Consider the following 12,335-nt stretch of genomic DNA (forward strand, 5'->3'; position numbering starts at 1 on the left):
TTTCGCTCCGTGAGTTAACCAGGCTTTATTTAGTACCTAAAAATGCAAAATTAATTGAGAAAAGTATTTATTCTTGAAAACAACGAAAACACGGAATATGGGATAAAATGGAGCGTTAGTGCATAAATGATGAGTTAAATGCCAATAAAAAGGTGAAAATATATACAATATTTGGCACTCATCAAATACCCCCAAACCTGAATTTTACTTGTCCTCAAGTAAAACAAAACTAAGGAAATCCTACCTATACCATTGTCGCTGGTCTCTCGATTGCATTTAGCGAATGCAATAAGCCTTTTAAACCACTAAGTGTCCCTAGTGGATGAGTTGAAGTCTCGTGAAGGTTTGCTTAGAACGTACCTACAAAGTTCTAGGACAAAATATAAGCTCAGATTCCATGAAATGTGACATGTGCAAGACAGTTGAAGCTCACAGCAAAATGGAGATGTCAATCTAGCTATCAAAGGCACAATCCTAGTACTGATAACAAATAAAGACATGTGATAAGAGTGTAAAGTGTATCTACACGTGTGTAAAGAAAGATCGGATGTTATGACTACTAATCACCAAGAGATAGTTTCTCAGGCTAAGAACCGAGGTCGAAATCTAGCTAGCTGTCCGGACTTTACGAGAATTGTGAATGAGTTGGAGGTATTTCACAATTACTCGCGTTGTACATCAATGGCATACACCCTTCCTTGCTTATAACACAAAAAAACAAAAGATGACTCTTTACATGACTCTTATTTACATTGACTACTCTCTTTTATTTTTGGAACAAGAGAGGATGGAATTGATAAATACTTGATATTTTTTTTCTGATATTTTTCTGAATATATACATCATTTTTTTTTTTTTTTTTTTTTTTTTTTTTTTTTTTTTTGAGAGCATTATTTACAACATGGTAACTCTTTTGATACATAAGCAAAAAGAAACAAAAAATTACATGACACTTTGCAAGAGGTAGCCCTTTTTGATGCACCCAGTTAAATTCGATGGTTGTCTTTCTTAATGTAACCTCCACCTTCTATCCCAACCAACCAAAGAACAAGCTAGTCAAGTTTCGTTCAGTATTCTAAAGTGATTGGAAATCGTGACTTCCGATAGAACACCTCAAGGATGAGGCTATACATGTATTGGTAGATCGTGCGCGTGCAAGTTTCTTATCACTATGTGAATTGTGCTAGAATCAGGGTGCCTAAATATCTAGACTAAGAATCCTTATGTTTACATACATGCACAAGAGTCAACATTTCAAGGTAAATGAGCTCCATTTTTATGTTTTTCTTCTTTTTTTTTTCAAATTTTTTTTTTGATTTTTTTTTTTGATTTTTTTTTCAAAAAGAAAGAGTTCTGTTTTCAATTATTGCATGCTATCGTGGTATCTACTCTTTACCCCCAAACCTAAACTAAACATTGTCCTCAATGTTTCAAAAGATGAACAAAATTGTAATACAACATACGAAGAGGATCATGCTGAGTAGAGAAAAAGGAAAGAGATTACCCAATTTGACGGCGAAAGCAAGATTAGAACTCCGTTATTCAAGGCTAGAATCCAACATTTTTTAGCCGAGATCATATTGGATTAGCACAATATATACAAAAGAAACAAAAGATTTATCTAGAATATTATCTACTGGATTATATACAAGAAAATTCACTATATACATACAGTCTAAAGAGTTGAGGATCAACCCAAAAGACAAAGTGTTGAAACATAAACAGTTTCAAACAACTATAGTTGGACTTAAATGGGAGTGAGAGTGAAAAACCGAATGAATCACCCCAAAACCTGAATTTTTCAACAGATTTATTTTTAAGCACAAAATCTAGCAATTTTGGGGGTGCAGGATTCAAAATGGACTTTTTTCGGGATGGTCAGAGAAATTAAATCCAACTGTGGCTCATTAAAGATGTTATATTTAGATGCAAAATAGTACAAGAGGACTTGGGAAGCACGCAGTTCCAATACTAGATTAGGGACTCTCAGAATAGTTGGTTTAAAAATTTTGTGACAAACCAAATCTAGGTTGGGTGGAATAATATCAATCTGTGACTTAGGAAAGAAAGTAGGTACTTCTAAGTTATTTTCATGTATAGGACCAATAGTACCAGCACATACTTTCCTTAAATCAGAAATAGGTGAATCATGCTCACATTCATCGAACAAAATATCAAGACCTAGCCCGGTATCATGATTGTCCGAAGTACTCAAATCAACATCAGAAGAAATAGCATATTGTGACTTAGGTATGGAATCAGACACAACTAATTCATTTTCAATTATAGGAACATTAGTGTCTACAGAAGATTCAACTTTTCCTATGTCATGCTCATCTTCACAGAACAATTGTACAAGCCCCATATCAGTATCAAAATCATTTGAATTGCAATGAATATTAGAAGTAGAAGAAACAACATTCATGAAGGTCGAGGGCGAGAAGCCATATGTTATTGAACCAAAAGGTTCCACAATATTTTCATGTTCTTCTAACATAACATCATTATCATCATAATCTTCATAATCATCATCATGGTAACATGCATATTGATCCTCATTAACAGTGGTGGTGTCATTAGTCGATTCATGTTCCTCTAAATTAGGTTCATATTCAACATTATTTACATGAATGGGACTAGACACTTCATTAGGGACAACATACATTTCCTCATGAATTTCCTCCTTTTGTAGGTGAAGCAAAATCTGATCTAAATATGCCTGAATTCGTGATGTAGATCTAGCAAAGTTTTGCTCACTGAGTCTGAAAGCTTCTGTGGTGGAGTCTAAATTCATGGGAGTACAAAATTCTTCATGTTCAAATTGTGGTGAATGGTACATGTGTGCATGGTCATTAGGGTTTATTAAAAGATTGATCGCAACCCTCAAAGGATTGATTATGGTCCCAATGACTACCAGCCTCACAATTTGTGGGCATTTCATAATTTGGATTTTCATGGGATTCTCTAAATTGCCTATAATCATGCAAAATATAGCAATATTTATCAGGGTGGTCTAAACCACCACATAAGGTACATGCATAGATTTCAGGTCGTCTATGTGAACTAGATGCTACAGATTTCTCATGTGTTTGCATTTCTAAAGCAGTGATCCGAGCCTCTAACTGATTCACAAGTGACGAATGTGTGAGTTGGATATTGTCTTGATGTTCATTTTCACTCAATGGTGGATGATACATGTGTGAATAGTCATTAGGGTTTGCATATTGAGGTTCATGACCTACAGAAGGTCCATAATAATAATCCCTATAACTATTGACATCATGGTCTGTGGGAGGCTCATAAGGTGAATCTTGCCCGTAAGCTTCTCTAATAGATTTATTCCCAGTGGCAGACCAAAATCCAGACATGTTATGTTTATCGAACAATCACACAATTCAAAAAGAGAAATAAGGCCCACACTTTTCAGTTATGGGTTTCAAAAATTTGGTTTTTTTTTTTTAGGCTTTAAAGGTAAAGCCTATTTGGGATTTTTGGTTAAAAATAGGGAGAAAAATTTTGGTTTTTGAATGGGAGAAAACTTTTGGTTTTAATTGGGAGATAAAAAAAAAATTGGTTTTTAATATTGGGAGAAAAACTTTGGTTTTAAAATTGGGAGCAAGCCCACATTGGTGGAGCAAAGCTTTGGTTTTGAATTAGGAGCAAAATTTTGGTTTGAATATGGGAGAAATTTTTGGTTTTGTTGGGAATGAAAAACATTTGGTTTTTTTGATGGGAAACATTTGGTTTTTATGTGTTTTGAAAACTCCTTTTGGTTTTAATGGGATGAGGCCCAGCTAACTGGTTCAAATTTTCTGTGGGACAAGCCCAGCGAACGGCCTAAAGATTTGAGTACACGGACCAACTAACGAGTTCAGTGAACCAACCCCAGAAATGCACGAGGCCCAGTTAGGTGTTTGATTTTTGGACTCTCAGTTAGCCAAAATACGAGGCCCACTTGGGCTTAAAAACGTTTTACAAATTCTGAGTTGGGTTCAAGCCCAGAGTTCAGAAAAAAAGTGCACTTGGGTTCAAGAGTTTCAGAATCAATTTACAAGGCCCAGAATTTCAGTTTTTAAAGCAAGCCCACACAGTTATTGGGTTTAAGCTTACTCTTTTTAGCACAGCCCAGCTGTTCTGTTGTTCTAGTTGCACAGCCCAGTTGGTCTTTGGTTCACAGCAGCAACAGCACCAGCAGCACAGCAACAGCAGCAGCACAGCCAAGAGCAGCAGCAGCAACACCAGCTCCACAGCACCACAGCAGCAGCAAAATTTGCAATTTCAGTGAAATGCAATGAGATGCACAACAAGAAGGAAGAGATTATGTGAATGCAGGAGGCAGTAAGATTAATTGAAAGATGCAAGTTATGATGCAGAACAGTATGCAAAGATAAATGCAAGAACAATATGCAGTGAAGATGCAAAATGCAAATGTTACTAGAGCAGAGAAGATGCAGATGTAGTGATGATGCAAATGAACAACAAGAGAAAAAGCTAAAAGATAAATACAAGTACAGCTAAGAAAGTGCAAGAATAGATAAGATACAAGCCAAGAAACTTCAACACACAACGCCAAGTACCCGGCAACGGCAACGTCGTTGTAGTATAGTGGTAAGTATTCCCGCCTGTCACGCGGGTGACCCGGGTTCGTTCCCCGGCAGCGGCGCCAAAAACTTAGTGTGGTTTTAAAAGAACCTACAACTTAGACTTGCAAGTATACAAGGTCAGTTGTGGTGAGTGAGGTAAGAAGGGGTTTGTCCTCAGGGACTTGGGGTGTGTAGTTGAATCTAGGCTTTTGCTTAACTGATTTCAGAGAATTTTGGGCAGTGATTGAAAGCAAAAAGCACAGCAGTGCAAAGCAGTGTGTAAAGGAGCAAAAATAAGACAGTGGAAGCAATGTGCAATGTTTAATAAACAAGAGCATGAATGAACTAAGGGTGTAAACAGTGAGAATGAGGGAACTAAGGTTGTCGAATCCACCATTAACTCATACTATGTATTCAACTGATCATATGACTCTTTTCCTTGTAACAGATAAGGTAGAGGTGTCAAGTCTATTACTTACCTAAGGTGTTTCACCAATGGATGATTCAATCACAACTAAAATATCAATCCTAAGCACTAACTGTCTAACTAAAGCACAACTAGTCAGAGGATTCATAACAGTCTCTAAGGCATGAGTTGCAGTTCAATCAACACAATGTTATCCTAACTACAATGGATGCTTGACATACATTGTGAGAGCAGAGTATTGATGCACTGAGATTAAATCTATCATACAACATTTTAAGCATTCAATAACCAAACAAACAACATAAATAACATAGTACAAAGCTATGGTTTCATCTCAACCTTAGCTTAGTGAACTAAAACATGATCAAATTATACTACTGGATGAAACATAGGAAATAGTAAAATTACAGAACACTAAGAGCTTGGTGGTCCGGCTAGCCCGGGCATATCCCCTACTCACACCCACACACTCAATTTATAGTTACAATGAGTTCTAAAAAAAATCCTTAATTTCCAAAACTAGGGTTTCGAAAATTACCTAACCAATTCGTACCACCCATGCTAGATAACTGCTCTATCACTTCGACCCATGCTTTTTCTGCTTCTCCTGCTCCCTGTCTTGCTCCATGTGCGTCTCTATCTTGTCAAACTCACATCTAGGGTTCCGTGAGGAGAGATGTGAATTTGATAAGAGAACTAGGCTAGTGAGAGAGGTGGGTGATCTAGGAGGGTGTGGTGGTGGCAGGAAAGAACGTGGTGGTGGTTTCGATGGTGGCAGAGAAGGTATGGTGGAGAAGGAAACAGACAATAGCAGGTCGGGGAAGATGGAGTTTTTGGGGGAGATGCAGTCGACAGTTTGGGGAGAAGGTGGTGTTTGTTTGAGGGTGATAGCGTTTTCTGCTATGATGTTGAGCGGAACATCAAGTTTGATGAACATCGAATAAAAGACGTTGGATGATCACATCTGGATTGGATCGAACGACATGAGGGAAACAGGCGTGAAGCGACCATTGGATGCGTGATACATCAAAACTGACGGCTTAGATGGGAGTTAGGTACTATGATGTTTGACAGGAGCTTCAGAGTTTGATGCACGATGATGAGGCGACTGTGGGATGATGTGGTGGATCCAATCTGCCGGCTCTCATGGAAATGGGTATGGATATTGGAAATGGATTTGGGTAAGGGTTTTTGGCCTAGGGTATGCCAAGCCCATATCTTCTTTAAGGACAATTCTTCCTCTTCAAGCCCACTTCTAGTTGATCCGGCTCTTGCAAACATCATTCTTCGCTGCCTTTCTGCGGGAGTCTTTGCCGTTTCTTTGCTCTTTTCGCTCCGTGAGTTAACCAGGCTTTATTTAGTACCTAAAAATGCAAAATTAATTGAGAAAAGTATTTATTCTTAAAAACAACGAAAACACAGAATATGGGATAAAATGGAGCGTTAGTGCACAAATGATGAGTTAAATGCCAATAAAAAGGTGCAAATATATACAATATTTGGCACTCATCAGTAACCTTTCCCTGAGCCATGCAACATGTACCCCCTTATATGACGTACTTTAGGTCTTACATTTGCCTCTTGCGAAATTTTATTCGCGAACTAGGGTGTACGCCATAAAGGTTCGCCCCTATCTGCGAAATTTTCGCGTCTCTTTGTTTCTGCAAAACGTTCGCGTTTCTTTATTCTATCATTCATCTTTTCATTTCTGTCATCTCTTTCTTGAAATTTTTGTTATCGTGCGATTGAATCGCTTTTTGTAAATCAAATCAAAAATCTTTTTATTCGTTCTTAGTATAAAGTAAAATGTTCAAGGAAGTGGTACTTATCTTTCATGCGAGTCGCTGTTGTTATCAGAGAAATGAATAAATGCCTTGAAATGTATGAATTTTGCGCAGCAAAAAGAAGTGTGAGAAGTGAGATTTGAACCCTCGACCTGGTTCTTGGATTTTCTTGCACCATACCAACTGTGTTGAACCTCTCTTGCGAAATAATCAAATTTCCAACCGTGTGAGAGGCAATTCTGTATAAATTTCGCATAATAAAAATAAACATGCGAGAAGCAAGAATTGATCCCGCGACCTGCTGCTTGCATTCATGCCTCCTGACCAACTGTGCTAACCGTCTCTTGCGAAATAATCAAAGACTGTGCGAAGTAATCAAATATCAACTCTGCGAAATGAATATTTGCGAAGCAAAAATTATTTGGTCGCAGGGAGAATCGAACCCATGTCCTCTAGTTTGCATACTCCTTCTCTAACCATCTGCGCTACTTGTTGCTTGCGAAAAAACACACAATGATGTACTTTATTCCATTTCTTCGCCTTTAGGATTTCAAAAATGTACGAAAAATTAAGCTTGATGAGGGATTCGAACTCGAGTCTTACAACTCACTCTAGCGAAGCTTGACCAATTGTGCTACCTCTTGTTTGCGAACTAATGAAACAATATTGCGAAATTATTCATTTTCTCGCTATCTGTAAAAAGAAGAAAACTATGCTCGCAGGGAAGTTTGAACTTGCGACCACGAACGTACATATTGTTCTCTTGACCAACTATTCAAGAATCTCTTTGCGAAATAAACGCACAATGTTTTTCTCTTATTCATTTATTCTCCCATGCAAATGAGAAGAAAATAAAAAATATGTGTCTATGCGAAATTCGAACCCGTGACCTATCGCTTACTCGCTCCGGCTCAAACCATCTGTGTGAATTTCTGTTTATGATAGAAATTGCAGCATATGCCTCTTATCTTTTCTTCGTCCTTCCTTAACTTCTTTCACATTTGCCTTCTTCTTCTGAACATGAAAATCTTCCACTGAAACTTCCATTTTCTCCTTAAATTTCACCACAACAACTAATTTTTTCTCTCACTCTTTTCATGTCTTTTGAATTGTTGATGATGTTTACTCCCTGAAAGTGTGATTTCTTCCATAAAATTTCCATTTTTGAACCTCAACTTTGTATATCTAGAAAAATATGAACAATAGCTAATCTTCATGAAAATTTCTTGATCCAACAAGTTACAGGAAGGATAAATCCTTTACTCGTTCCATGTTTCTAGCGCCATTATGTAGTTGCAGGAAATCCTGCAACAAACACCTTGTATTATCATGACTATGATTTCTAGATCTGAACTTATTTGATATGAAAATAAAGATAAAGAGAATGAAAATAGAAAATAAGACACAAGATTTACGTGGTTCGATCAATATGATTTACATCCACGGGGTTAGGTATCTTCATTATAATTATTGAAATTACATTTGGTTTACATTGAGAATCTCCATTAATGAGTTTTTGGAGCTCTAGAGGAAGAAGAACGAAATAATAATAATACAAATTCTAAAACCTCTCTTCTCTCTCTCTGACTTTCCCTTTATATAGGTGTTTACATAGTGGATGACAACTCATATGTAGTGGAGTACAACTCATATTATCTCGCGCCCAAACTACATTCTCGCAAGCTTCGCTACCTTCTCGCAAACTCTCTCTATAACTTCGCATCCTCTATCTATAATATCGCAAACTCTTACCGTTGTGCGATATTTGGATCCTACAAAATTGACATTCAAAAGATGTACTTTAAGCACTTATCAAAAGTCTATCTACTCTATCTTCTATTTGAGACAAAATTCGTATAGATATATAGACTTCGATTATACATATTTGATATTTCCAGTTGAGTTTAACTCGCTTACATATTTCTCGAAATATGTGTTGGTAAGCTTTCGTTTTAACCAAGTTCATCTTATATTCTTGACGAAAATCAAAAGATGATCATGTGAAAATCGCCTGGTAACATCTTATATGATTTGTGTGAGACAGTAATTTGATGTAGACTCGGAATATTTTGTATTGATCATTCGATCACTTGAAAATTGCTTTGAAGCTAATAGATTATGTAACACAGCTGTTGTCGTCTTCTAAGAATGTTTCAATGATTGAATTGGAGTTTAGAACAATTAACCATGATTGGATATAGCACAGTATGCGTACTTGTATGCTAACTGTTGCATGTTATTCCAAGTCCGGGAAGTATGCGTACTGGTTGGTTTAATGAAAGTCCGGGAACTTAGTATGCATACCCGTATGCATACTGGAGTAAACTTCATGTCCGGAAATTCAACTGAGTTTGGAGGTATGCGTACCCGTTCGCATACTGGGGAACCCAAACTAAGTCCGTCCACTTAGGTGTGCGTATTTGTTTGCATACTTGAGTAGGTTATGTTCTAAAATCGGTTTGTTCATGAACTAATACATTTATATATTAGGGAATGCAATCTTTTGCAAACCGTGGATATAATGTTCATGAACTATTCGAGTGAATCAAAATCGATTTTGCGTCAGTTGTGTCTTGTATACTTCTATGAGAAAATAAACAATTGAACAACTCTAGAACTAGTTTCAGTTGAGTCATTAAAACTAGTTATGGTTAAGATGAATAAGGTTGATATGAAAGTGTTCATATGGCTAACTTCGGTTAACTGTTGTTGAGCCAACAAGGTGTACACGTTTAGGTAAGGTTACTCATATCTAAATGAAGTCGCTTTTCATTTGTGTGTAACAAGCTAAGTTCGATCTAACGGTTGAAAGATATTAGCTTGAGTCTAATCAGGTTTTCATCTAACGGTGAATATTTAATGCTTTGGTAACATTGATTGCAAACCCTGAATTGAAGACTATATAAGGGATAACTCTAGCAACTGTGAACCCTAATCCCCACACCTCCTGTGTGTTACTAGTTGCGACTGGAATCGATTCTCCTTTAACCTTAGGGTTTTTTCAAAACCATGTAGGTTAACGACTTGAAGACTTCATTGGGATTGTGAAGCCTGACCCAACTATTTTCTTTGTAGTTGTGTGTTATGATCTTGCTTTATTCTATCGTGTTGAGTACTATCTTCTCTAATATTTGCTCGAGATTTAATCTCCGATAGGCAAGATAAAAAGTAGTCACAAAAATCTTCGTCTCATCGTTTGTGATTCCACAATATCTTGTTTCGCTACCATACGATTAAGATTATTGTGAGGTGATTGATATTACTAGGCTGTTCTCCGGGAATATAAGACTGGTATATCAGTTGGTTCATGTTCACCTTCATTTATCAAAATACGGAACAAAACTCATAGGTATTTCTGTGGGAGACAGATTTATTTATTCAATAGACTTTTCTGTGTGAGACAGATTGGTTTATCAAGTCTTCGACTTTGGGTCGTAGCAACTCTTAGTTGTGGGTGAGTTTAGCTAAGGGAATCAAGTGCGCAGAGTCCTGCTGGGATTCAGAGGCGTAAGGAACGCGTATGTACCTTGATTAGTGTGAGATTGGTTAGGGCTCAACTACATTCCAGTCCGAAGTTAACTTGAACTTAGCAAAAAAAAAACCGAAGTTAACTTGGAGTAGGCTAATGTCTGTAGCGGCTTAATACAGTGTGGTCTTCAAATATGGACTAGGTCCCGGAGTTTTTCTGCATTTGCGGTTTCCTCGTTAACAAAATTTCTGGTGTCTGTATTATTTCTTTTCCGCGTTATATTTTTATATAATTAAAATATCACAGGTTGTGCGTGGTTCAATCAATTAGATAATCCAACCTTTGGTTGTTGATATAAATTGATTGACACTTGGATATTGTCTTTGGTACCATCCAAGTTATTTCTCATACTAATTCGGCTCACATATTTCTATCTGTTCGATTGCAGATTGATTTTAGAAATAAAGATATAACCCTTGGATGTATTTTCCTTGATTGAGTCTGACTGTCTAGTTGATTCTCTTGGAAATATATTGGAGTTTGTCCATACAGATTGCCTAAACGAAATAATGGGTGTAGTTGTTAGACCCCCGGTTTTTCAGACTGGAATGTAGTTGAGCCCGTATCCACCCTCCAAGTGATTCAGTTACAGTCTCGCTCCTTACATATCTTGAACCTCGCAAGACTGTACGCAATTGATTCCTTAACTGACGTCCTTTACAGCCTAAAAGTTACTTCAACCTAAGTGAATACTTTTGATACCAATCTTCCTTTAACTGATAATCCTATTTGGGTTCCCTTTACATCAAAGATTAAGGCTTGTATTATTTTTGTTTTCAATAGACAACGCTAGCAAACCTCACACATCCGGAACACTGACACTCACTTAGATGGGAAGCCTGGATTCATTACCACCTCTCAAGAAATATCTTCAAAATATCAATTAAGAATAGTTTTCAGATATATATATTTTGAGGAATCACAAATTCTGAGATGAAGAGAACTTTGCGATTATTATCTATCTTGCCTGAAAGAGATTACGAAAACCTCGATAACAGAAAAGAAAGATCAAGATACACGAACTATGAGGATAATATCAAGTAGCGTCTAGTTTTGGAGCTAAGATATGGCAACCAAACTTGACATATCAATGCTTGGTGGGTTCAACCGAGAAATGTTCTAACATATGTATAATATTTTCTTTTTCTTAATGTTCTTATTGAATTGTTTATCATATATTACCATATGACCATGGTTCCACAAACATAAACAAAGTCATCTTTAATGTTGTCGATTGATGCGGGTCATAAGTGCAAAAAATTATTCAAACTATTTTCCATTAATTAACTAGTAATATATCAGTAGTAAGGATCGTTCCCATAAAGAGCTGTGTTATTGAGATGTTATTTAGATTAACAAAACTATGGTAAAGTAAATTACTAAGGGGGTTTGGTTGATTAATTACTAAAAAGATAATAAAAGGAAATAATAAGAAAAAAATGATTAAGAAATCCTTCGTCGTTGCCAAACGTTAATCAAATAGTATACTTATCTATCTTTCGTTAGTATCATTCATCACCGACCGTAGAAACACAGCTAGCGCATTGCTATCCCGAAACTCCTTGTATACTTGAATTCCGAAGCACTCGAACACCCGATTTTATCCAACCGAGACACCAAATAGTAACACGCTCAAGGTGTAACCCAATCGAATGCTTTAGAGGGTTTGTGAATTTAGGTTGATCCTAACATCAGAACTCTCAGCGCAAGGTCCTACTAGGGTTGTCTTCACATAAGATTGCTCCACAGAATCCCTCTGCAAAGTCTCACTTTATTTATTTGTGTAGGAGATGCTAGAAAATTATGGATCACTCAACTCCGTACTAGCATTAGATTGATCAATAGAGATTTGTACACTTGAACAATCTAAAATCCAATCATAATCTTTAGATATTGTGAAAAATGTTAAAGAATCTCTTCGATCAAACTCACAAGTTTTGCTATCTCATGCTTGTTATCAGTGTTATATGTACAAAACTGTATCTTGATTTCTATTCTACTAATGTCAAGTC

At 36.7% G+C, this 12,335-nt stretch overlaps 1 non-coding gene across 1 annotated transcript; it reads left to right on the forward strand.

Moving 5' to 3' along the window:
- Positions 1 to 4,591: 4,591 nt before the first annotated feature.
- On the forward strand, positions 4,592 to 4,663 carry TRNAD-GUC. Its single transcript has one exon. It is a non-coding gene; the product is annotated as a tRNA-Asp (tRNA).
- The last annotated feature ends 7,672 nt before the right edge of the window (positions 4,664 to 12,335 follow it).

This window comes from Papaver somniferum, unplaced genomic scaffold (genome assembly GCF_003573695.1).
Source record: "Papaver somniferum cultivar HN1 unplaced genomic scaffold, ASM357369v1 unplaced-scaffold_76, whole genome shotgun sequence".
NCBI lineage: Eukaryota > Viridiplantae > Streptophyta > Magnoliopsida > Ranunculales > Papaveraceae > Papaver > Papaver somniferum.